Source organism: Arachis duranensis, chromosome 2, assembly GCF_000817695.3.
Source record: "Arachis duranensis cultivar V14167 chromosome 2, aradu.V14167.gnm2.J7QH, whole genome shotgun sequence".
In the NCBI taxonomy this organism is placed as follows: domain Eukaryota; kingdom Viridiplantae; phylum Streptophyta; class Magnoliopsida; order Fabales; family Fabaceae; genus Arachis; species Arachis duranensis.
In genome coordinates this window covers 78,110,210-78,136,678 of record NC_029773.3, presented here as the reverse complement: position 1 = coordinate 78,136,678, position 26,469 = coordinate 78,110,210, and the positions used below count along the sequence as shown (strand labels likewise).

Genomic DNA, 26,469 nt, shown 5'->3' with positions numbered 1-26,469 from the left:
GAGACACTTTTTCATGGTTTTTTGTTTGTAATTTGAAATGGTGAAAGTGGGGTGTAAGTGGTTTGTGACCACAATGGTATTGGCATTGGCATTGGCATTGGCGAAGGTCGTCAATTAATTCTGATTAAAACTAATATGCGCGTGATTAACTTGTCTTGTTCCTTAACCCACCCCCCATCACATGCAAATCACATTAGTTAATGTGTCATTCCTTCACCTCCACGTTCTCCCAATTGGGACAGATTAAACAAATGCAATTTTCTTGAAGATAGTGAAAAAATTATTAAAACAAGAAAACACAATTATAGAGATCATTTTTGGCCAAGATTTCCAATTAGACTTTTTCTGCAGTTTGGTAGTTCAGAATCCTCATGACCATCTTTTCTTGATTATTGGCTAATGTTGAAGCCATATCAGAAATCCTTTCCACTACCAGCAACAATTCAGAACACTTGACTTAATTTAAAAATATGGGAGATCAAAACAGACAGAAATAAACAAATTAAACTACCATGAAATAGATAAGAAAAGACGGAGTAAAATAAAATTTGCTTCATCTAACTAATCTTGTTTCTCTACATATTTAGATGAAACTTAATTTCCCTGTACATATTACCTGTCAAAAAAGTCCCTGTATAATTATATATGCGCGACATGCATATCGTATTTTATGGGTTACAATACTATCGTGTTTTATACGTAGTGAAAGTTAAAATATTGGTTTTCATGTCATGGTAGTTAGCATGTTTTTGATTCATTCAAATAAAGGTGTTTAAAATATTTTTTTAAAGATATTTTTTATTAATTAAAATTTAACAATAAGATACTAGTAATAATTACGAAGGAAAAAGAGAAAGACCTTGAATTCCTTGTCGGAGAAGTTTCTAGCGAGGGAGCGAACTAGAAGTTCGGCAATGTAGTAAGCTTTAACACGAGAAACTCGAAGGACCCACCACCACTGGGGACCTAAATCAGCGAGGTTATCGAGGTTGTGCTGCTCGGTCCATGACTTCTTTTCCTTCTTCTTTTTCTTCATGAATTTTTTAGTATCAGAATTTTGGAGGATTTGTTGGTTTTATAAAATTTTTAAATTTGTTATATTTTGAATATTCATGTAAAATTAATAATTAAAATTATTAAATAATTTAATAAATTTGATTATTTACACTAGAAATTTTAATACAATTTTTTAAAAGCATTATTTAAAAAAGGACATCTTTACCTTTAGAATTTCATTTTAAATTTTTACACCAAATAGTTTCTTTTAATTTTTTTTATCGTGAATGATTGAAATTTTTTTGAAAACATAAAACAATTTTAAAATTGAATTTTGTTCAATGTTTTAAATATAAATTTTAAATATTTATCTACTTTTTAAAAAATAATTAAATAAAAAACTATTCACCATAGAAAAAATTGTTTATCACTTATAAAAAATCTGATTTTTTTATTATTTTTATTACGCTTTTTAAATCACGTCATTAAAGTTCAGGAGATTTGAACCGGTAACTGCTTAACTAGTTTTTGATTTGCCGTTTAGCGCTAAAACGACCAAAACCAATTTTCAAAACCCATGTCCCGCGTAGCTTCCCCCCAAAACGCACCGAGTCTCAGATGAGAAACTCTTATCACTCATCACACTTGTTCTTCCTCTTCAGCAAAATTACAATGGGAAAGCAAGCCAGTTCCAAGCCAAGAAGGCCAGACTCGTTGGGAAAGGGGAAGGTCACTCCGATCCAGATCGCCTTCATCGTCGACCGCTATCTCTGCGACAACAACTACTCCGAAACGCGAACCGCCTTCCGAAACGAAGCCTCCTCCCTCCTCACCAATTCCCCTATTCACAAGGTCAATTGACTAGATTCGTTTCTCTTCCACACCGTTATCATCAAACTTAATGAGTTAGTTCTGTTAGTTAGTTACAACAGAATTTCAGTTCTTGTTTTTCTAACTGTAACGTTTATCTTTTAGTGCATGTTTGGTCAATTTCATTTTCGATTGAAACATTTCTCGTTAAAATTTTTTGCATGCACGGAGAATATTCAAGAGCTTTACGCTCTAGTCCAATTAGATGATAAGATGATACTTTTAAGATAGTAAGTGATCGAGTCAAATGTGTTTTGTTGATGTGAAAATGCATGATTAAATGTGTGTGTGAATCCAATTTAGACTGAGATTGAATACAAACTAAATCTTTATTCGGTATTTGTTGTGTTCTTGCCTTCTTGGTTAGGCACCGAAGAGTTTGTTGAGTTTGGGAGAGATGCTGGATGAGTATGTATGCATGAAGGAGCAGAAGGTGATGGTGGAACAGGAGAGGGTGCTTGTCGAGCAAGAGAAGAATCGTGTTCAGATGCTGTTGAACGGTATACAGAATGTTATGAACGCTTTCAATGCTACTACTAGTAGCCGGAGCATTGTTGCACCTAGTAACAGAACTCCTCCTCCAGGTAGAGGCCTTTGTTCTTGATCAATCAATTGATGGACTCTGGTGATAACTGAATTTTATAGTTCTAATCAGTAGTAAAAGTATATGCATGACTCTGTCATGAAATTTTCACAATGGAGTGTCTATTCTATTTTGTTAATAATGGTTTCTAGACACATCTATCATAAAGGAGACTGAAGAACTCTGGTTGACTTTATGGTAATCAGTAACTTACGTTTCCCCTTCTCATTAGACTTGGTCACAATTTATTGTTATACTATTTGACATGACAAAGCTAAGAATGGTTATTGATTGTCTCTAATGTGTTTGAAAGCACCTTTTAGGATTAGATTTCACTTTCAGAGGTATTTTGGCCTTTAAACTTGTTATGAGGTGTGAAATGATGTATTGATGTTTCTTTGTGACTTGGTTCTTGTTAGGTGTGTCTACTACTATGCAAAATGCATCAACTGTACATTCACTTCCTCAGCCTATCAACACCAATACAGAGTCTGCAAACTTCTCAATTCCACTGTTGAATCTATCTGATAGGAAGAGAAAAGATACAATAGCCGTGGATGTGTCTTCTGCCGCGAAGAAATCTCGTGGAAAATCATCCAACAGGAGAATTCCTTTCCAAGGTATAGTATTATCCTTGCTCTTCTTTTTTCTGATTAAGTATCTACTGATCTTTCATAAATCCTCGGTGCCAGATCAAAACACACTGCCACAATCAGATACTTCTGCTATCACTAACCAAGTAGCTTCTCAGCCTTCTACACACCATCCATCAACTAGGAACAGCGTGCTGAGCGAATCGCAAAGCTCAAGGATCCACCGTCTCCAAATGCTTTTTTAATCAGCCTTCAGCTTCTGTTCCCACAACCATTTCACCAGCTCCAAAGACACCCAGCATAACAACTTCCTCTCACCGCAATACACATATATCCCCTCCTGATATTCCCCCGGCTTTGAATCGCAACGAGGAGGCTGCACCCACATGTTATGCTGTAATATCAACCAAGAGAATTATGGTTAGCCCTACAAAACAAATGGCTTATATAGAGAGTAGTCAATGCAATAATCCTGTGAAGACAGGTACTTCAGGCAAGGCAAGTAACAAGAGGGATCATGTAAGAAGCAGGTTGGACTTCGGTGCCTCTGGCTCGGAACTGCCTATATGTTCTACATCCGATTCGACGAAGGATGTTGACTTGTTTGACATTGACATAGATGCCTTGGGAACGGATTTTTCATTCACTGAAATGTTAAATGATCTTGAAGGCATTGATTTTTCTTGCAATCCAGCATCAATGAGTTCTAAGGATAATGCTTCAGGGTAGTATTTCTTTTAATGCAGCAAGTCTCTCTTTATTAGTTCTATTTTTTCAAAATAATTGTCAAATTGAACGAAGTTCTGCATGAAAAAATTAGTATCTCCACCTATCCGCATAATAGATTGTCCAAAAGAATTGATTTTTTAAGTACTATTTGTCCAAATTGATAGTTACTTGAAACGGAAGTGCCCTTAATCCAGTGCTTTGATATGACTTTTATCATTATTTAAACAGGTCACCTCCAGAATGCAAGGGTAATCAAGTGATATCTGAAAGATCAACAGTGGGAGAAGTATCTGAGGAAGAAATGAATGTACCGGGTAATGAAAAAATAAAAAAACTCAGTTTGTATCTTAACAATATCTGATCTAAACTTCAATTTACCGAGAACCTTTCACTTTTGCAGGCTCTGACAATTGTTTGAATACGACATCTGTCACAAAATGCATAAAGATTTCAACCCCCGGTAAATTCATTCTTCAATTGTTCCATTATCATTTTTTCTTTCTACATTCTGTTCAAAGATCTAAATATACTGGCTCATGCCAAGGTTGTCAAACTCGCGAGTCTAGGTAACTCATAGAGCTAACCTAGTATATATATAGTAATTAAAACTCAACAATTTCAATAGAAAAAAACATAATAAATTAATATAATACTACAATTATAACAAGTACTCTAAAACATACATTCAAATCCTTCAATTATTACATAGTTATCCACTAACAGTTGTAAATTTATCTACTATCAAAGTGGATAAATTCAGATTTGAGATTTCAGAGTTTCAGACATTCAGATTTAGTATCAAGTAACAATTGACTAACACTAACAAGTAACAACTACAAATTACAAGAAATAGAAATTAAGAATAGACTAAACTAACACTAACATGTAACAACATGTAACAACTAAAACATGCAGCAATTCAGTAACTATTTATTTTAAACATACCTGAATCTGAATGGCTGAATGGAGTAAGCTCAGTTTAGGAACCAGACATTGCTATGCTGCGCAAGCAGACAAGAACAAACGGCGGCACAGTACATGACTAATCGGCAGAGAACACGACGAACCAACAGAGGAGGCGACGACCGAAAGAGGATGTGACAAACGACGGTAGCGTGGCAATGGTAGAGGCTCTACGAGTCCACGAGCTTTGATGCATAACAGAGTCAATAGAGAGCAGAATGAGAGAGTGAGAATGAGAGAACAACGGAGAGAGAGACAATGATGAGCTATTTGGGGAATGGCAAATGGCGAACGGAGGTGAGGGACAGACAAAACGCGAAGAGTGTTTGGAGAAGAGAGTAACTGAGTAAGTGCAGTGAGCAAAGTGAGGGATTAAGCTGTTTAGGGTTACGTTCATACGTTGCTCCCTTTTTTTTTCTTTTTTTGGCCCAAAACGGCTCCATTTTTTTGAAAAAGGCCAAACAAAGCAAATTCGCTGACTCACCCGTAAACTCGCGAGTTTCATCGAGTTTATGCGAGTTTACCCGAGTCTACCCAAAAACGAGTTTGTATCCGTGTTAACTTGATTCCACTACCTAAACTCGTAAACTCGTACGAGTTTACGAGTTAACTCGAGAGTTTGACAACAATGGCTCATGCTATATCATACTTTCAGTAAAAAGTCGCCAGAGCTCTCTAGATCAGTAGAGTTCTTAAAGGGTGTGTTTGCGAGTTAAGAGTTCGGAAAATTGAATTGGTTCCTGACTTTGCTGCTGGAGATGCTTGCTTTTACTTTACTATACCAATAAAGAAAGAAACAACACCCACACGGTTACACTTGACATAGGGTGTTAAACTGTTAAACGTCATTCATTGTTCATTATAGCTTTTATCATACTGTTAGTGTTAGGTTACCATGGGAGGTTGCAACAATAAGAATTCTTAGCCGCTGTAGATAGCTTTCGTTCTCCCACCTTTTTTGGTGTATCAAATGATTACATATTTACATTTTTGTTGGATTTAGTTAGATGTTAAACAAGGTAAAACTTAGTGTGTAAAAACATCTAAGCTGGCATTGTGTAGCCTTATAGAATGTTAATCTTGATTCTATTTCTTGTATTGTCTAAACCATGAAAATAATAATGAATAAGTATCCTATTTTCATTTGAAAAACTCCATATTTTCAAATGGTTATACACCATTAGTACTTGATAAAGTGATGCTTATGACTTCGAAACCACTGGACATTTCATAATTCTTCCTTTCCATATTATCCAAGGATGTATAAAATTATGATATAGTGAGGAAAAAAAGAAACTAAAGGACTATAATTGTTGTGTGGGATTTATTTGGTTGAGATTTTATTTTATTTTTTTTATTTGTTTTCAGAATCTTTAAAAAAAAATAGTAAAAAGTAGGAAGTGAAAATGTGAAATATTATTTTTACTATTTTATTTCTTTTTCACAAATTTCTAAAACCAAAAGCACTGAATTGAAATCAAAATAGACAATAAATTTTAAGTCCAATAAAGTTTAGCTCAGTCCCTTTTCACTTTTATAAGAAGACACGAGTTAAAGAATGAATATGTTGAAATGGGTTATAAACATCATCAAAATTCCGTTGTAGTCTAGGTGGTTAGGATACTCGGCTCTCACCCGAGAGACCCGGGTTCAAGTCCTGGCAACGGAATATATTATTCTACAATTTTCGGCCTCAAATTTTACAATCACATAATTAATTAAGTTACACCAATAATAATTAATTATTATGCTAAAATAATTAAATTTTAATTAGGTGACATTTGATCATGTAGAATTTTTATTACACGTTGATGTAATCATCACAGATCACACTATCATTTGGTTATTGGCTTATTGCAGACTTTTAAATAAGCATTTAGTCTTTTTAAAAATTAACTAAAGGAATATTTTAGTATTCTTAAAATAAGTAAAGTTTAAATATCTATTTTTGAATATAATTAAACAATCTTAAACTTAGAAATTTTTTTAGTGATTTTAAAACTAATTTTAAAAAGGCTATTTTTAATCTTTTTAAAATAAACTGAAATTTCTAATTTTCATAGGGATAAACAACTTTAATCACGCATGAGTATTTTAATCTTTTAAAATTATTTTTAAAATGTTACTGTTCATACTTTCACCCAATGCCAATGTCCAAATCCAAACGAGATAAAAAGACCCAATCCATAAGATTGATCTTCTCTACAACCGACCTCGTCACAAGAGGTCGGGCTCGACACAGGCTCCGCCACAAGGAAGTCGGAAACAAAGGTTGGCTGACAGATAACACTTATTCAAATAAATAACTGTTTCTAAAATCTCTCAACTCACTTTCAGAAGTCATATCTTGACTTCCCTAAGATAAAGGGACGGTTATCTTCCTTAAACGGTGGAACCGCTCCAACGGTGGTTATGGGTTCACCACTATAAATACACTGACACTCCTCAGATATCTCTAAGGTAGCGTTTGTTTTCGGAGACAGGACACAGAGAACATATCTAAAATATGTTTGGAAGTAGAGACATGGACACGGAACACATTGTCTCCGAGACAGTTTTTCATATTTTTGTGTCCACTCTTTTACGAAGGACAATGATGGACACGGGAATTGGAAAAGTGGACACGGACCTTTTTATAAATTTTGTTTTCCTTTTTGCCCATAGATATTTTCTATTATTCCACTATTATCCCTTCTTATTTTTCCTATAATTAGTCTTGAAATTTTTGAAAGATAAATATTATTAATGGTAAAATTGATCTTTTAAAATGCTAAAAATAATTTATAAGTTGTAATTGATTTTATATAATTTAAAGAAAAATCAGTTTTTAAATAAAAAAATTTGGTTTTCTAAATAAAAATAGATTTTTATGTGCAAAAACTATTTTTTTTTAATGTAAAAACGGATTCTTTTTTAAAACTGATTTTTTATTTAAAATTAATTTGTCTTATTAACCTAAACAAATTTTTTTATTAATCAGATCTATTTTTTTATTAATCTTAACCATATGTATTCTTACATATTAATAATAAATTTAAAAATAAAATAAATATATTTATAATTTTTATTTTAATATAAATACTATTATATATTTTTTTATTAAATTTTTGGTCTTTTCAAATATTTTTTCAAGTTTCATATGTACTCTTACGTACTCTCATTCTCTATTAAATTAGTTTGTACTTGATGTAAAAAATTTGGAATCATGGTTATTTTAGTCATTTCATATAATATTTTAGTCTTGTCCATGTGTATCCAAACATAATAATGGACATTACATTAGTGTCTTGTACATCGTATCCAAACACAATACACAAACAATAATTTTTAGTGTCTTTGTCTTATTATCTCTGTCTCAGAAAACAAACGCAGCCTAAGTTCCCATACTCTAAAAACTTGCTTAGACCCTTACTGACTTAGGTATCGGAGTGTCTTTGTAGGTATTACCCCGCATTCACTCACACGCAAACAAGTCGGACGGAAATTCCTGACCCGGTCAGAAGACCCCTCCTTTGAGCGATTGGACCAATCTAATAAGTCTAACCCACTAATATTTTATAAATTGACAAAAATAATATTTTAGTCTTTTAAATTAAATTAAATTCACATTTCTAATTTATTATGATAACACAATCAAATAGTCTTAATCCTAAAATGGTATTTTAGTAATTTTAAAATGTTTCTATAAGGATATTTTATTCTTTTTAAAATTAACTAAAAATATATTCTAGTACTTTTAAAATTAAAATTAAAATTTCTAATATAATTAAACAAGTTTAATCTATAAAACTATCAAAAGTCTCAAACATTTTTTAATCCATCTAATCCAAGTTGAAAAGCTTTACAAAGATGCACTCTATATATATGTATTCCATTTTATCAATTAAAAATTCCTTATTGAGATATAAAGTAACTAATAATCTCGTAGTTTATTTTTTCATTCTCCTACTACATCTTTTTTATTTTTTCCTATATGTATTGAACTTATTAGCTAGCTAGGTCGGTTATTTTATAAACACTGCCAAATTGAATCAAGTTGGGCGGCTGGCAAAACTTAAGTCACAAGAAAAGAATATTTGGCTGAAAAATAGTTTTAACATCTTTAATTAATGTATTGATATATAGTGCTTGTTAAACTTAGTTATTTATAACTAAGATAATAGTATTTTTTGAATAGTATTATATCATATGTTACTCGACTTTTCTACTTTACAGTCATTCAAACTCCAAATTAGCCTGTACAGGACAAACCTTCCTTTTATCATTTTCTACTTTTTCTTGATCCTGTCCATTTCAATATTCTATATAAATATTAGGTATGTAATTATAATAGTCTTCAAAATTAAAGGGAAAAAGAAAACTCTCCCTCATACAAAATTGGAACCTTTTTTTTCTCATGAGGAACCAAATTCTGGTCTTTTCTAATGAAGCCAAGTTTAATGAACTAATAAAAAGGGGACACACGTTAATTTAGTTGTAATTTGTAAAGAATTGAAGAATAAATCTCCATTTAGAAGTAATTAACAAATAGATGCCATAATATTTCGATCATAGTCCATACTACGTAAAATGATCAAAGCATGCTGATATAATAATAGTGGCAACGCATGCGCATGGAATGGAAGAAATTGACCATCTAGATAAATTAAAGCAGAGAGTCAACTTCTGATATTCCAATTCCAATTTGATACTTAAAAACGTGGTGAAACGTGCCCTACGACGTCATTGTTTTTTTTTTTCTTCTTTTGGGTTAATTATTTCTTTACTTTTCTTTTTCTTTATAGCAATTAAACAAAACAATTCTCTATTTATTATATATTTTACATCAATAATTTAAATTTTAAAATATTTTATATATGAATCAGGTTAATTATTTTTTTTATAAGATTACAAAAAATAGAAATAACTCAAAATTTACTAATTTATTTGTTATTTTTAATAATAAATTATTTTTTAAAAAGAATGGTACTTTTTACTTTCTCTAAAATAGGTTAACATTGATTTTTCCTTTTTCGTCCCTTTAACTTACTCAAAAGGTTCGGATTTTTAAAACCCATCTCTTCGGCTTTCAAACTAACCTATAATGGAGATCCAAAAATTTTTGACAGTGTGAACAAATATTGTACATGTATTATAATAAAAGTTTTTAATTATTATAAAATATAACATTATAACTCTGACTGTTTTATATTTTAAAATATAAAAAAATTAAAATAATAAAATAAGATCTCAATCACAATTGAATTTATAATTTTCATAATGTATAAATATGCTATCTTGATTTAAATTGGAATAGAATCTTATTTTCTCATTTTATCAATCTATCTCTTTAGTTTAAAAGAACATAATCCTTTTCTCTTTTTATATAGACTATTAAACAATTATTTAAAAAAAATATCTTTCATACGATCACAAAGTCAATACTTTATTGTAATATTTTTAGTAAAGAATTTTTTAAATTATGATTGTCAAAATCAAAACTAACTTTACAAAAATACCAATAAATAAACATATCCTTTATAATTTAAAAAATATAAAAAAAATCTAATTTAAGTTTGATAATTAGTTAGATTGCATATATATATCTTATACGAAGTTATGAAGTTGATTATTAGATGCCAAAAATTAAATTTTGAAAAAAATTTCAATAGATAAAATTAAAGTAATCAAGTTATTTTTTCATTATCAAACACTAAAACTAGTTATCTTAAATTTAAGTAAGGTATATAAAAAGTGATTCAATATTTACTTCTATAAAATAATGGTTAAAAATTGAGATTTAAACGTTATTTATATATCAACAATTTAATAAAATATCTTAACTTAAAAATAATTCTAATAAACACTACTAAAAAAATGTTGAGTACCACTAAATTTAGTGTCGCACATTAGTGGTAAATATACCATCAGATTTACAGGCAATTTGTGCATCAAATTCATCATGTCAAATAATTACATACATATTTTCTTTTTCGAACAGTAAATTTTTCAGTAATTTTTGGAGGAAAAATAGAATAATAGATGTGAAATCTAAGGACAGATTTATCTGCTGTTAAGCATATTTAGTGGAACGCTACGTCTTGATGTCATTGAATACGCTCCCGTCGGATTTATCTGCCGGTAAATTCATCAGACAGATAAATCTGACGGTAACTGTGCCCTAATTTCAAAATGTGTGATACTCCCCCTTCACTTTCGAAAACTTTCTTCTCTCTCCACCACTCTCCTCTCTCTTTCTCTCTTTTCTCTCTACCTCCGGCAGCCCTTCTGACCACCTTCCACTAGCGTCGGTCACCTGCATTCTTTCTAAAACCTTCGTATACTTGCCTAGATCATGTTTCGTCGCCTGAAACGGAGCTGCTCCCACTGTCTCTACCGCCCGTTGGTGTTATTGTTGTCGCTGCTCCTTCTGTCACCGGAGCTGCTTGTCTCTCCCTCCTCCAGGTAGGTTGGACAACTTCCTCATCCCCCCTCTCTGTTGCTTTTCTTTTTTATTTTTTTTTAAATAAAAAATCCTAACCAAGGCTGTCAAACTCGCAAGTCTAAATAAACTCGTGGAGAGTAGTCATTTAAAATTAACAATATCAAATTGAAAGCACATAATAAACTAAAGTAGTAACATACATTATAACAAGTGTTTTAGAACAGAAGTTTAAATCTTTTACAATTATATTTATGCAATTAGTACAACATACAACGCACACAACTAAAAGTTTTAAACTTCTAATAAACGTAAATTGAAATCCTCCAATATCTTTATTTTTCATGACATCAATAACATCTTTATCGTCTTCATCAAAATTTTCATTTATCATTTTCTTTAAGCAACATTCTCAAACATTTGGTACCTAAATCAAGAATATCAAATAATCAAATTATTAAGATTGTCCCTAAATAAACACTATGTCCTTAATTTAGTTATTAACTATAAGTTGCTCTTAACTGTTAATTTTCTATGTTATCTCTAAATAACAACCATAAACAGTGAAGTTGAACCATAATCAAAACACTGTAATTTAGTAACTGCCTAAATTTTCAAACTACATAAAAGGCAAGCAATAAAATTTAAAAAAAATACTTGAATGGAACAAAAGCACAACAGCTAGCTGCGAGCCTGGGATGGCCGACAAAGAACCAGCACGAAATCGAGTAGAGATGCAGCACAATTGTGCTCGTGTAGTGCAGAGATGGAGTCACGATGCAGACGCAAAGAGTGAGAAATGGTGAACAACAACAAAGCACAATAGAGATAAGAGGCACGGGCCAACAACGACAGCGCAGCGGAATTATGTACGAACGATGAATGCATGAACGAACGGTGCACGAACAAACTACGGCAGTACGATGAACTGCAGAGTCGCAGAGGACATGATAAACAGTGGCAATGAGACGAACGAGCCAGTGTGGTGGATGGCAGAGGCTCCTCGTGTTTAAAATCGACTTAGTAAATCCAACAAACATGGCATTAGTATGTCGGTTTTGGCCAAAAATGACGTCATTTGGGCCAAAAAAAAAATAATGTTATATGTTATGCTAACCTAGTAACACATAATCCTAAATGACTAAATCTCTAATCGCTCTTCTCTCAGTTTTCTCCCTCTTAAATTTTTTAATAATCTACTTTTGGTTGGATTATTTAAAATGGAAGAACATGACAGAATTTGTAAAGTTTTTGTTTTTTTAAATTTAAAATTGAGTTTCTTTTTTTTTGAAGTTGTCTTGTATGTTACACACAATATTATTTTCTTCCTTAAGGCTTTATTTGAGTTAAATAAAATAATTTTACGAAAAAATTTAATTAACACAATAAATTTATATATAAAGCCAAATCTAATAAAATAATTTTTATGTTTATCTAACATAATTAGAGCAAGTTTAACAAACTAACGAGGGCAAAAATATAATACTACTGTATATTCTTAAGTAATTTTCTAAATTTTAACGGGGCATTTGTGACTTGCCCCTACTAATATATACATAAGTATGTCCTTGCCTATAATTCTATATAAAAAAAATTAAGATCCTTAAATTGTTCTCTTTGGTTTAAACTAAAACCATCAATTACGAGATTAAAAAAAATTCAATTTTGTTATGCGTACATTCTTTATTATAGACACTATTTTAATATTAATATTTTTTTAACAATCAATACATATTCTTTTAATTTTGTTTTATTAATTACAAAAAATAATCTAAATACATAATTAATTAATAATAATTATATTTTACACAAGTATTAAAAATATTTGGTATGAAAATAGTATTATTGTAATTTGTCATCTTAATTAATCTTTCACGTTGATTATTACAATTTGCATTTATACATTGTAAATTTGTAATGACATAAATACAAAACAATGGATTATATATTTTTTTGGTTTGCATCAGGGTATCCATCAGGCCGGAAATCTAAGTGAGCATCGAATTCGGGAGAGATGGTTAAAGAACACAGACCCTCATCCACCTGTGCCAACTTACATTAGTAAACAATGGATTATATATTAATAGATATGAAATTAAACTGCATATTAATCCAATAATAATAATAACAGGCCTGCTATACATACAAGCCTTTTTGGCTTACAAGCTATACAAGTTGGCCCAAACCCAAGAAAAAAACACGCGCACCACTCCTTTATCATCGAGCGTAAAACGCATGCGCCTTAATCAACCGTTGCGTTTTTCCAAAACACATTCATTATGACAAACTCTTCCTCTTCTTCCTCAATCAAAAGCCAAACCGTCAAGATTCAAGCCACATTCGAAACAAACTACGATTCTGAAGAAACGTTCCAACTCCTCGCGAAGAGTAGAAGAAATCAAGAAGAAAAGATACAAATCTCCACAAAAAATCACCAGAAATAAGGAAGAAACATTATTCAAGGTACTGATTTACTATTCTTCTAGGTTTTTCACATTTATGTTCTTTGAATAACTATATCATTAGTATTTCTCTCTCTGTTTCACTGTTCTTGGTTTAGATTACTGTTCTGATGACACTGTTCTTCGTTTCCGCTATTTCACATACTTCTAGTAAATGCTTTAACGTGTATTTTGATCTATTTTGGTACATATTTTCTGGATGTTTACATGTTTTTTAAGTAGATTTGTACATGCTTACATGAAAGACTCTTCATCTTCTAAATGATTTTTGGGTGTATATGGCTGATTGTTGGGTGTATATCTCAGACTTGGCATGCGACTCTTGCTTCTAGTGGCATTTTGAACTTAAATATATTTTTGAACTCATATAATGTCATATAATCCAAAAAATATAGAGGTGTATGGGACTGATATATATATTAGGAGTTTTGAAGTCTAACTAGTACTGTTCTAATTGTGCCTAACCTTGTAGTGTCATTTTATGCATGTTTGGGTGAATTCAATATGATTTTGAACTTACTTAATTTTGTTTAATTGAAAAAACAAAATGTTTATGGGACTGGGTTTGGGTGTATGTGGCTGATATTTGGGTGTATCTGACTGATATATGGGTGTATGTCTCTGGTTTTTGGGTGTATTTTTTATCTATTGACAGCATCTCTTTTTCATTGCAATAAAAATGGCAAGCAAAAACCAAGGTGAAAAAAAAATACAATGTAAGCACAAATATATGTCTTAAAACAAGTCAAATTTTCCTAATACAAATATATTTTATTCTAATGACTCTAATTTTGCTTTGTTTACAGCAAACCAAAGACTTGAAGTGTGCAACGAAATTGTTGAGTGAAAATTTTGAACATATGAGCGAGGAAAAGAAAGCAATTATTCGAGATTTAGGTTTTGGTGGACTGATGCACATCCCGCTAATGAGGGTGCATCACAAACTATTAAAGGAGTTGGTTAACTCCTTTAAATTGGGGAAAAACACACTAGAAACCAGCTATGGTTCGTTTAGAGTTAAACCCAGCACAATAGGGGGTTGCGCTTGGCCTCAACGCATCAGGTAACTCTTTACAGAAAACCTCTATACTTTCATTCTTCGTAATATCTTATTCTACTATCATATAATCAAGAAACAAACATAGGTGTATATGAGTGATGTTTGGGTGTATTTCAAGTGATATTTAGTGTAAGTTGTTTTCTTTTTTCTAGGAGATCTATTTCCTGAGAAAGTCAGTTATAAGGAACTTTCTGAAGAGAACAAACAGATTTTTAGAAGATTCTAGGGGAAGACTCTAAAAATCTGACGGATGAGATGATGAGTATTGGCGTTGGAAATGAACATGATCGCCTGATGTTCAAAAGGATTTTCATCCTCTATATACAGATAGCGTTCCTGTTGCCAACAACAATAAACAAAATCTCTCCTGTGCACCGAGCCCCAATTTTTAAGATGGACAAAATAAAGGAGGGCAACTGAGGAGCCCATGTGCTGAATTTCATCATCAAGGGCATAACTAATTACAATCTGAAAAAGAAAAAATCAATCGACGGATGCATGTTTGCCTTGATGATAGTCTATTTCCATCTGTCAAAAAACAAAGACAAGAAAGGAGAAGAAAGTCCTGCACCACCCTGGATTGCCAACTGGAATAGAGAGCAGTTGGTTGAAAGGATGAGAGCAGAAATGGGTGGACATATGGTAAGTGAATAGAATACCTTGGGTGTATTTTATTTACGTGAATGCTGTTAACTAACATTTCTACTGTTTCAGGGAATCGTAAAGATGGCAGAAACAAAAGAGAAATTGAAACAAATGAAGAAAAAAGAAAAGAAAGAAAAAAACAAAAAAACAAAAAAATGAAGGCAAGTTCATCATCATCTGAGAGTGATACATCTGAAACTGAAGACTATTCTTCCTCTGAGTCTGAGACTGAAGAAGACTCAGAGGAACCAAAAAGGAAACAACCCACCCGAACATCCAAAAAGTAAGTAATATACTTGGGTGTATTTTGTCACTTTTAGGGTATTTTTTACTAATGATTGTTTGCCTTCCAGAATGGAATCCAAGAAAAGGAAGAAGATTCAGGAGGATTCCGATTCAGAAACTGAATCGAATGATGAGTAATGTTCTGAAATTATCATTGCTTTCTTTTCCGTTTATTCTCAAAATTTCATGTATTAACAAAGCGTTTCTTATTAACTTTCAGAAGAATCATCACCAGTTAAAAAAAAACAAAGAAAAAAATTCAGAGAACACCCTAAAAGTAAGCACTGTTTTGGATAGTATTTTATCATCAATTTTATTTTGTTTTTCTGGTTCATACTTTTTTTTCCAAGGCGAAATCCATAAAGAGAAAGCAAGTTGTTGAGGATTCGTCTCCTGAACAAACTCAATCCTATGATGGGTAAGATACTTTGTAAAAATATATTACCGTTTATCATCAAAATTATATTTGTTAACATGTTCTTTTATGCATGTCCTGTCAGATCTGAAACTGAAACTGAAGTATTAGAAGAATTCTTAAGGGAATCAAAAAAGAAGAAAACCAATGATAAAGCTGCTGCATAGGGGTTTGTTATTTTTGGTGTATAGTAGGCATTCTAAGGTGTTTTGGTTTCTCATAATTGTTTTTGGTTTTCCAGGAAGAAGGGAGCTCCGCTGCCATCGACAAAAGGTCACTATGACTCATCCGAAATGTAAGAACCTTTATTTGATAAAATCTTGTTATCCTGATTTAACCGTTTGATATTTTTACTGAATGATATCTATTCTATGTTTAGAATACCAGAGGTGAACTTAGGAAGTGAGAATGATCCTTTGTCTCAAGGACGTACAGATCAAAGCAGCATAAACAAACTGGCGGATAGCATGTAATTTCTCTTTCTAATACCGGTTGCTTTTATCTTTTATTACCTTCTGCTTCTAATTCTGTATATATTTTTTTTTAGAAAAAACCCTTTATTGTTTTATTCAAGAAAAAAAAGCAGGAAAAAAAGCCAAAACTGTAACTACGTGAGTTCTCAAAAAACAAAGCCTGTGTTTTTTTTGAATGCTTCAGGTGTATTTTTTACATTCTTTGAGTGTATTTCAGGTTGAGTCTGGTAGAAGAATCAACCATTGACCTAGCTGAACAGAACACAAAGGTTGTGCAGGTAGAGACACAGTCACCAACTGAAGCCCTTTCAATGTGAGTTTTACAAGTAAATTTCAACCTTATAACCATTTTATTTTCACGGGCTTTCTTAACTTTTTATTTTTGTCTTGTTTAGAGTTACGATTCAAGTTTATGTACCTTTGTCCCAGACAACCTCTGTGCCAAAAATTGAACCAACCCCTTCAAAGTCTCCAAGTGAAAAAATTAATGAAAAAAGAACAAAAAGGTAAGGAATAATATTGGGGTGTATTTGTTACTATTTCGGTGTATATTGTCCTTGTTGGGGTGTATATTTTGCTTACTTGGGTGTATATCTTCACATAAGATCTGTAACTAGTTTTTTTTATAATATGATTCATTTTTTCTAACCCTGCAGCACTCCAGAACCCCCGAAATCTGATGAAAGCATACCCACGGTTCCACCAGCTCCATCCAAAATGCAAGTTCAGCAGAGTAAAATTTGGTTTTCAATATCATTTGTCTAGTCTTATTCTTATAGTATGTTATATGTCATCACACAGTAATCTAGCCCCAGAAGACGCTGCTGTACTGATGATGATAGCACGGACAGCATCCTACATTCCTAAAGAATGTCTGATGCCATCATTCAGTCTTGGCTTGACAGATTCAAACCAAGAAGAAGCAGCAACGCAAGAGGGGTAGAGGGAAAAAACTCCTGAAACACCAAAACTAATTGAACAATTAGGGAAACTGGTGGAAAAATTGCAAGGAGTGGGGTGAAAAAAGCCACAACTAGAAAATGGATTAATACAGACAGATTTACAGACGGATTTAGTCTTTATTACAGACGAATTTTTGGTTACCGACAAAATTACCGACGGATTTTGTCCCTCTGTAAAAGCCCCGTCGGAAATTATTTACCAACGGATTTTTTTCCGTCGAAAAATTACAGACGGATTTTTAACAGTTACCGACGGATTTTTCCTCTGTAAATTTTCTATCCATTTTCCAAAGGCGACGGACTTTCCGATGGATTTTCCGTCTGTAATTACAGACGGATTTTTCGACGGATTTTCCGTTTGTAATTACAGACGAATTTTCAGATGGATTTTCTGTCTGTAATTACAGACGGATTTTCTGACGGATTTTTTGACAGATTTTCCGTCTGTAATTTTAACCTTGGAAAATCACCTCACATTAGGATTACAGACAGAAAATCCGTCTGTAAATTCGTCGGTAAAGTAAAATAGAAATTTTTTTAAATTTTTCCATTGCAAAATGAATACTTTAGGTTTATTTTTTAAATTTTCTCCATCAAACACACTGTAAATTGAAAAAAAAAAAGAGACCAAAAATTATATAGATAAACATAATATTCATTACATGATACCTATAAAATTGGATGTTATTTTTCAACATCATTGGCCAATATCTGTCTATCATAAAAAGGTACCCAAAAAAATAAACTATTGACAGAACTATAACTATTTACATTACTCATTGACACTACTAGTTCCTTCATTTTCAACAATTTAAACAAACAAGATTTTATATTGATCCTATTCCTTTTAGATTGCATGATGGTGACTTGCTCAGAGCCACTGACAAATACATCTCCTCGACAAATAAACCATTAGACAAAAACGCTACTTTCAATCAGTCAGCAGGAGTATACCCATAGAGGCTGGACCAACTTGACCTGGAGCGTAATAATGCCGACGAAAGAGTTCAACATCTCTTCCTAAAGGATCGTTTTTGCGGACTACCTGAAAGCGTTTTGGGATACACAATTTAGCTAGTATATATTGAATCATTTTGGTGCATCTGTCAAGTAAGGCAAGACAAGTCCAAAAGAGCAATCAAAAGCTCAATAAAGCAGCAAGGCAAATCTAAAAGAGCAAAAAGTTGTGGTGGCTAATACTTATCTATGAACTTAAAACATTATTTTCAGGAATTACTACCAAATTCCACTTGCAAAGGGAAGGCACCTAAATGGAAAAGCTGCTCCAAAAAACCAAACAACTTACGCTCTCATTTTAGCAGGACTTGTCCCATTAGCTCCGCCTACTATGGATATGCTTTTAATTTTGACATCTGAAGTAAATCTATTTCACAAAGAATCCAAAAAGAAAAGGTTACATAAGAACTGATAGGATAAAAAAGAAAAAGTAAGTACCATTAATGCTTTTAGCAGAAAGTTGAACACGGAAACATGCAGAATTTCATGGCTGGAATGCAATGGAAAACCATTAGGATGAAAGGAAGTCTCTCCCCAAAAAATTAAATAAATAATCTTGGCCTTTGGCCTTCTAGTAGTCATAAACTGTCGAACAGTATATTTATCAAAATAATAAAATAGAAATGAAAATCTATATGCAATAAACTTCATGAATATGCAGTATATATATAATAACAGTAAAATAAAAAATATAGTCAATATAGCATATTAAAACATGAGAACTGCTAGTTCAGCATTCACAAAACACAAAAGGCTTCACTGTTTAGACAATAGAAACTTACGGAATGAAAACAAGTAACTCAGGATCACCCTCGTTGCTTTCCAAAAATTTTAACATAAGGAAATCTTTGTTCGCGTGGCAACTCCAAAAAGAGAAGTTCGTCAATTACTCCACTACCAAATTTGATGTCATTAAGTCTAGGGAGCACTTCAAAAGTTGCCTCTGTTACACAGATCCAGAATGTAAATATTATTACATCAATAAGATTAAAGAATTCAAAGAAACATGCTCATAATATCACATACAAGTACATTCTGAGTTCAGATAATCTAACCACTCACTGATTATTATATTTGCTTATCACTGTTTGCATTCAATGCGGTCAGTTCTAGTTCTTTAATTTTTCAAGTTTAGACTGAAGATTATTATTTACTACAATTCATAATCCAATTATTGGTTAGTAGTGATTGCACTGGAGTAATACTTTTCAGCCAGAAAGTCAAACTTACAGACTAGACAATAAACAGAATTATCAGATAAATTTCTACAATCACAATATCACGTATGTTCTCACTTGCAGCATTGCAAAATAACAAAATAACGTTCTCGGTTCCTTACCAAATCCCCTTCCAGATTTAGAACCACATATGTCGCACTGCCATGCATCCTTTTGGGGGAAATTAAAAAATCCATGTCAGATTATGTATATGTCAAAAGTAAAAATAAATTAAAAGGGCAAAGCATGGTGCAGACAAAAAATAGTAATCCAAGTAAATTCAATTTTCAGACATTGAAATAATTAATAGAAAATTTAAATAACAAGCGGAGTGACTTGCCATAGATGCCTAAGGGAAAACACCAAGTGCATGATGCCCAACATTATTATACAAAGACAAGCACCACCGTTCCTTTGCTCGAGGAGAGTAATACTCGGCCACATACCGACCCATTGTAGAAGAATTGGAGCGATCCAGTAACATATCCGCCAATAACTGATATCATGTAAAGTTTTAACTATGATCAAGATTAAGAAGATGGCATTCCAAACATTATATACATGATTTAATGAATCAATAAAGGTACATTATATTCATTCTAGGCAGAAATTTCAGTGTGTACCTTAATGGCAAGTCGTCTAGTGAAATAACTGTTAGATTCTAGCAATCGAGTATTGTACTCTTCAAAAAACTGAAATGAGATAGATAGTAGCATGTTTTAGCTAATGATATGTTAATACATTGATTGAAAAGATAATTTTGCTTTCATATTCATTGATTCACTTACCCAATCATAATTCTTGGAAAGAAATTCAGAGACGGTGGATTTGTGCCTTGTTGATAGCTCCTGTAATAGATAACAAAACTTCAAGATCTTGGATTCATTGTCAATAATAGATGAATAAAAGATGCAGAGCACTTGAAAATAGATAACTATTGTCCAACACACATGACATATTTGTATCCTTTGTTATAATAACATCCACAACATTAAGTTGTACGGATTTATAAATGGAAATTAAATAGAGGAATGGAATCATGAGTACACTTTAAAAGTTGAAAGAGCATCTGAGGCGATTTCAAAATTCGACAGTTGAATATAGTCAAAGAACTTCTTCATGTGATCTGATCCCAAGACATGTCTGAAAAACATAAATTAAGCCGGTTGAGATTGTGAGAATGCTTAAGTATGTCAAAAAAATTTTTATTCTAATTAATCAAGAAACAGATCATTGTAGATGCTTACCTAGCAACACACTGATGGCGTATGCACTCTCTTGCAACCGCACCATAAGTCAAAGCAATGTCACCATCTTGTTCATAACTAATAAAATTAAATCAGCTTGTTAACAAATGTTTGAAAATGATCAAGCACTTCAAATTTCAACAAACATTCGTCTATTTTTGATGTCTTCGTCCATTTTTTCTGATTTTTCGGCTGTGTATCCATCAAATCTTCAATAATTATTTACATTATCAAAAAGCCATTATATTGTGAACATAACTGATATCCCTTGAATGCTTGACCTGTACCTGAGAAGCACTGGAAAGGACATTAGCCGCTAAAGACTTTGTAGAAATTTGTAGATCTCAATATCTCAATATCTCAACTATTGCAGATCTCAATATCTCAATATCTCAACAAATTTGTAGAAACTTATCAGTAATTTTAAGTTAATTAAGAACAGATCTCGATATCTCAACAAATTAAAAAATGAATGAAGTTAATTAGTATTATTTTTATTTTTCTGTGAAATTAGCAGCAGCAACAGGGAAGGGACAGGGCTAGAGCTAGGGATAATGAAATTAGAATAGAATCACAATGGAAGGGGTTAGGGATATGGACGAGAAGGAGGCGGAGGCCTACCTGAACTAACGGTGACGAGAAGAGATGATGACAAACCTCCGGCGAGGAGAGAAGAAGCAGCGACGAGAGCGGCGCGGAAGGAGCTCGTAAGACAAGAGCACGGCGGAGAGAGGTCGTAATACGATGGCAACGAAGGGAGCAAACGCGATGAGGGCGACGGAGGGAGCTCGTGCGATGCGAGCCGCGGCGGCGGTGACAGCGGAGGACGTGACATCTTCAACGGAGAGAGAAGGCAGGGAGGAAGGAAAACGTGAAAAATTGAAATGAACCTGGGAGTTGGAGGACTACAGCGTTCAAAAACTAGGTGTGAATGGCGAGTGAATGGAGTTAATCTTCAATATTTCCGACGGATTTTATTTAAATTACAGATGGATTTTCTGTCTGTAATAATTTAATAAAATACACGTTTTGTCTACTCAATTATAGACGGAAAATTCGTCTGTAACTATTTTACAGAAAAAAAATTAATTTTTTCGACGGAATTATAGATGGATTCTCTTTTTCGTCTGTAATTTATGCTAATTTATTTTTTTTGTTTTTCGACAAAAAAATCCCTCTGAAATTCCGTCTGTATTTCAGTGGGATAAAATCCGTCGGAAATATCCGTCTGTAATAACTAATTTTCTAGTAGTAGCATTGGATTATGCAAAAGGTAAAAGTCCACAGTTTGAAAAGCAGAGTGGCGAAGAAAGTTTTGAAAAGTTTAAAACTCCTCTGAAGAGCAACGAGATCTCGACTGAAATGAAAGAGAAATGTTACCTCTGGGCCACACATGTGAAGACATACGGAGATTGAAGCACTAATGAGTATGACGCCGTGTGCACCCTCAAAGCCCAAGATCGATTCATTTTGTCAAAAATCCACTTTGCATCTCTGAAAGCTGATACACATATAGAAGCTGAGGTAATATTAGAATAACGTTAATGATTTTATCATGAAATGTAATTGCAATTTATGTAAATTGATTTTTTTCTAGATTGTCACTGCTATGTGCCTGATCCTAAATGAACTGCACATTAAAAGATTTCAAGAAGAAATATACTGTCTCTCCCTAAATATTGTGGTAAGGTGTACTTCAATTCAACCTTGGGTGTATTTTCTGTATTCATTTGGGTGTATTAATTATTTCATTTGATGTTTCACAAATGTTGTAGAACATGACGATTGGGAATCATCCAGATGGCGAATTCTTACAACATAAAATCAAAAAGCCATTTAGGGTTGAAGACTACCCAATGTTTATACCGTTTTTGGACCTAAAAAAATTAGCATCACATCCATATGTAAGTTTTCGTTTCTAAAACTTCTTATCACAGTTCTTTACTTATGTGCCAATAAAACTAAAACACTGTTTAATGTGGACATGTTTTAGATTTTTGCACCTATTTGCTATTCAGAGCATTAGTGGCTATGGGTAGCTGTTGTAAAAAAGAGAAAATTTTATATACTTGACCTGTATCATAAGACATGTCTCTCTGAAGCCAAAATGAAGCTAAACAAATTCGTTGTAAGTTATTTCTGTGTTTTGTATTTTAATATTTGGGTATATTTCTGTTCAACATAAGGGGTAGTTTGTGATTTATTGAGTGTATTTTTTTATTTAATTTATTCATATATTTTGATTTGTTTTGTGTTTTAAAGGATATGTAATTTCAAAAATGTGGGTATATGCTGGGGGGAACCTCTCAAGAAAAAGGATCAGGAAATTGAACCACCATACATTAACATCTCAAGCCAAAAAATAAGGTATAAATCTTTCACTCTGAAAATTAATCTTTCCTATATGTAATTTGATAATATATTTTTTGTTTTTCAGTTATGATTGTGCTATTTATGTAATGAAGTGGCTTGAAGTAATTCAGCCTGAAAATGTTAAAAGGGAGAAGTTTGAGTGGGACAATTGGACTCAGGTAATTGTCTTTAAAAAAATATAACTCTCTATTACTTTACTAAATTAACATGGTTGATTAAAAATAATATTCTTTTAAACTATAGGACGAGGTGGACCACTTTAGAGTAGAATATGCTTCCCGAATTCTATTCCATGAAATGAATCAAGACAGAGATGAAGCCATTAGGGGAAGTGATGCAATAAGAATGTCGAAGCCATCCTCACTGTTGTTGAGTACTTATTATCAGATAGATTCTAATGATATTGATACTGATTAATCTAAATGTTATGTAGTCTTGTAATGAACACATGGTGTAAAATTTTGCCAATATAATTCAGTTTTATTATAAAAAAAATTCCATAATTAAACTGTCTTTGCTGTATTCAGAAGGTCTAAATTACGGGTTCTAAAAAATGAAGGAAAATATCAAAGCAGATATACACCCAAAACATGAAATTTTACACCCAATACAAGTTCAATATACACCTAAACTTCTATCCCCTGATGCTGGATCCCTAATACCCTGAATCCTAAAACCCTGAATCTTAAAACCCTAAAACCCTAAAACCCTTAACCCCTAAACCTTAAACCCTAAAACCTAAATACTAAATCGTAAACCCTAAACTCCTAAACACTAAATCCTAAGCCCAAACATGAAATTTCTAGTGACTGTCTCTGCTGTATTCAAAAAGTCTTAATTACAGGTTATAAAAAAATGAAGGAAAATATCAAAGCAGATATACACCCAAAACATAAAATTTTACACCCAAGGCAAGTTCAATATACACCTAAACTTCTATCCCCTGATGCTGGATCACTAAACCCTAAAATCTAAAACCCTAAAACCTTAAACCCTAAAACCCTAAACCCTAAACCCTGAACTCTAAACCCTGAATCCTAAAATCCTAAAGCCCTGAACCCTAAACCCTAAACTCTAAACCCTAAACCCTAAATCCTAAAACCCTAAAACCCTAAATCCTAAAACCATAAACTCTAAATCTTAAACCATAAACCCTAAACTCTAAATCCTAGGCCCAAACATAAAATTTCTAGTGACTCTCTATGCTGTATTCAAAAGGTCTAAATTATAGGTTCTAAAAAATGAAAGAAAACATCAAAGCAGATATACACCCAAAATATGAAATTTTACACCCAATGCAAGTTCAATATACACCCAAACTTCTATCTCTTGATGCTGGATCCCTAAACCCTAAAACCCTAAACCCTAAATACTTAAACCCTAAAACCCTAAAACCTAAAACTCTAAAATCCTAAACCCTAAAACCCTAAAACCCTAAATCATAAGCCCTAAACCCTAAACCCTAAACCCTAAAAACTTAAACCATAAAAACTAAACGAAATAATAATTTCTAACATAAGACAGCAGCATCTGAAAATATATAAATGTAAAATGTCAAACACAAGAAAATTCAGAAATACACCCAAAAACTCATAGTTACACCCATATTCTGTATCTATACACCCAAAAAATATTCCCTGCTGCTGGTTCCCTGAATTGATAATTCATAACATGTCTGTGATATTGGCTGGAATTTGGACGCACCACTGATCCAGCATTAAGGAGGTTTAACTGGAAGTAATGAACTCACATATTAGCAAAAACTATTAACAAGAAAATTAAACTCAATCACCACATTTTTAAAGAACATCACTTTTATCTCGTTTAAAGCTTTCGTTTTCTTCTTTTTTGAGGCATTTGCAATCTGTTTGTCCAACTTTGAACCTAGCCTATTTTTTGGACGTCCTCTTGTTCGAACCCTTGGAGGGCTTTGAAGCTCATTAACGGATTTCAAGTCGGCATCTTCGTGAGATAATGAACATGACCCCTTCCTTTTGACTTTCAGTTCTTCCATCTCAACCATGACGTTATCGTAGGCACGGTGCAAAATGACAGTCAGCTCCTCCGATTTTGATGCAAATTCGCAAATATTTTGCGAACAAAACACCAATTCATCAAACCTCTTGCTTCTTGGTTCCAACAGTGGCTCGTCGTGGCTGCTCTTGATGTGTGTGTGTCACCTCTTTATCTTGCTTCATTGTTCCAATATATATCTCGGTGACACTTGGGTTACTCGTTTAAAGCTTAACACACTTAGGGCGTGACGGCACAATATGCCTCTTGACTCGAATAATAAGCATTGGCATTTCATTTCGACTGCTACTGAGTCGTAAGTAACCATAAACTTGTTGAATATTGAGCTGGAAACTTGTTCTCCAACTTCGTATACTGAATAGTCTAGAGCGGAGTTCGTTAATCTTGTGATGCAATTTGCCTTTCCTCTGAATTGTGCTTGGACTTCTCTAAAATTTTGGTGAGTGTACACATGTTGAAATTGAGCTTTAATGGAAGATTTTGTTGCACACGGTATGACCGTATGAAAATCTATAGCATCTGATTCTCTCTCTGCTTGTTCCCTGCTTCCGAAGAAATTATCGTATTATTTGACAAATTGGATAAGTGAGCTGTTTCGTGTAATGAACTTGTTAAAAAAATGAATGCATGCTCTTGCTCCTTTGTGTGCTTCTCATCCCTGCCCAAAAGTGGTAATCTAGATACATTGGAACCCATATATGATGGTCTTCGTAAAGATCTGCATAATACACCATAATGAGACTATATTATACCCAAAAACATGCAATTTACACCTCTGCTGCATATTTTAAAAAATATTACCTGAAAGCCACTTGTTGTCCACAAGACCATACTTCAGCAGAAAATCATTCCAATTCCTATCAAATGAGTCTTTGCTATGAGAGTTCCAAACAACTTGGCTCATTTCTTGTTCAATTTCTGCATATCCCTTGTACCCATTTAATTTGCTTGGAATCTTCTTCGTGATGTGCCAAATACACCAACGGTAAATTGTTGTTGGCATACAAGCCTCTATAGCCCTTTTCATTGACGCACATTGATCGATGAGAATCCTTTTTGAAGCATTTTCTCCCATGCAATGAAGCCAACATTGAAATAACCATTTGAATGATTCAATTTCTTCA

General features: G+C 32.8%; 2 long non-coding RNA genes, 1 other non-coding gene and 1 pseudogene across 3 annotated transcripts; 2 read left to right on the top strand and 2 right to left on the bottom strand.

The window, feature by feature from the left end:
- The first annotated feature begins 1,668 nt into the window (after positions 1-1,668).
- Positions 1,669-15,401, top strand: LOC107475107 (uncharacterized; annotated as a pseudogene).
- TRNAE-CUC (transfer RNA glutamic acid (anticodon CUC)) lies at positions 6,331-6,403 on the top strand. Its single transcript has one exon. It is a non-coding gene; the product is annotated as a tRNA-Glu (tRNA).
- A 2,764-nt stretch (positions 15,402-18,165) lies between the features above and the next one.
- LOC107474980 (uncharacterized) lies at positions 18,166-19,863 on the bottom strand. The gene is made up of 4 exons (XR_001589417.3): positions 19,814-19,863; positions 19,257-19,417; positions 18,764-18,841; positions 18,166-18,502 (listed from the first exon to the last, which is right to left on the bottom strand). It is a non-coding gene; the product is annotated as an uncharacterized LOC107474980 (long non-coding RNA).
- A 288-nt stretch (positions 19,864-20,151) lies between these two features.
- On the bottom strand, positions 20,152-20,530 carry LOC127744868 (uncharacterized). Its single transcript, XR_008006115.1, has 3 exons — positions 20,480-20,530; positions 20,315-20,383; positions 20,152-20,187 (listed from the first exon to the last, which is right to left on the bottom strand). It is a non-coding gene; the product is annotated as an uncharacterized LOC127744868 (long non-coding RNA).
- Positions 20,531-26,469: the final 5,939 nt, after the last annotated feature.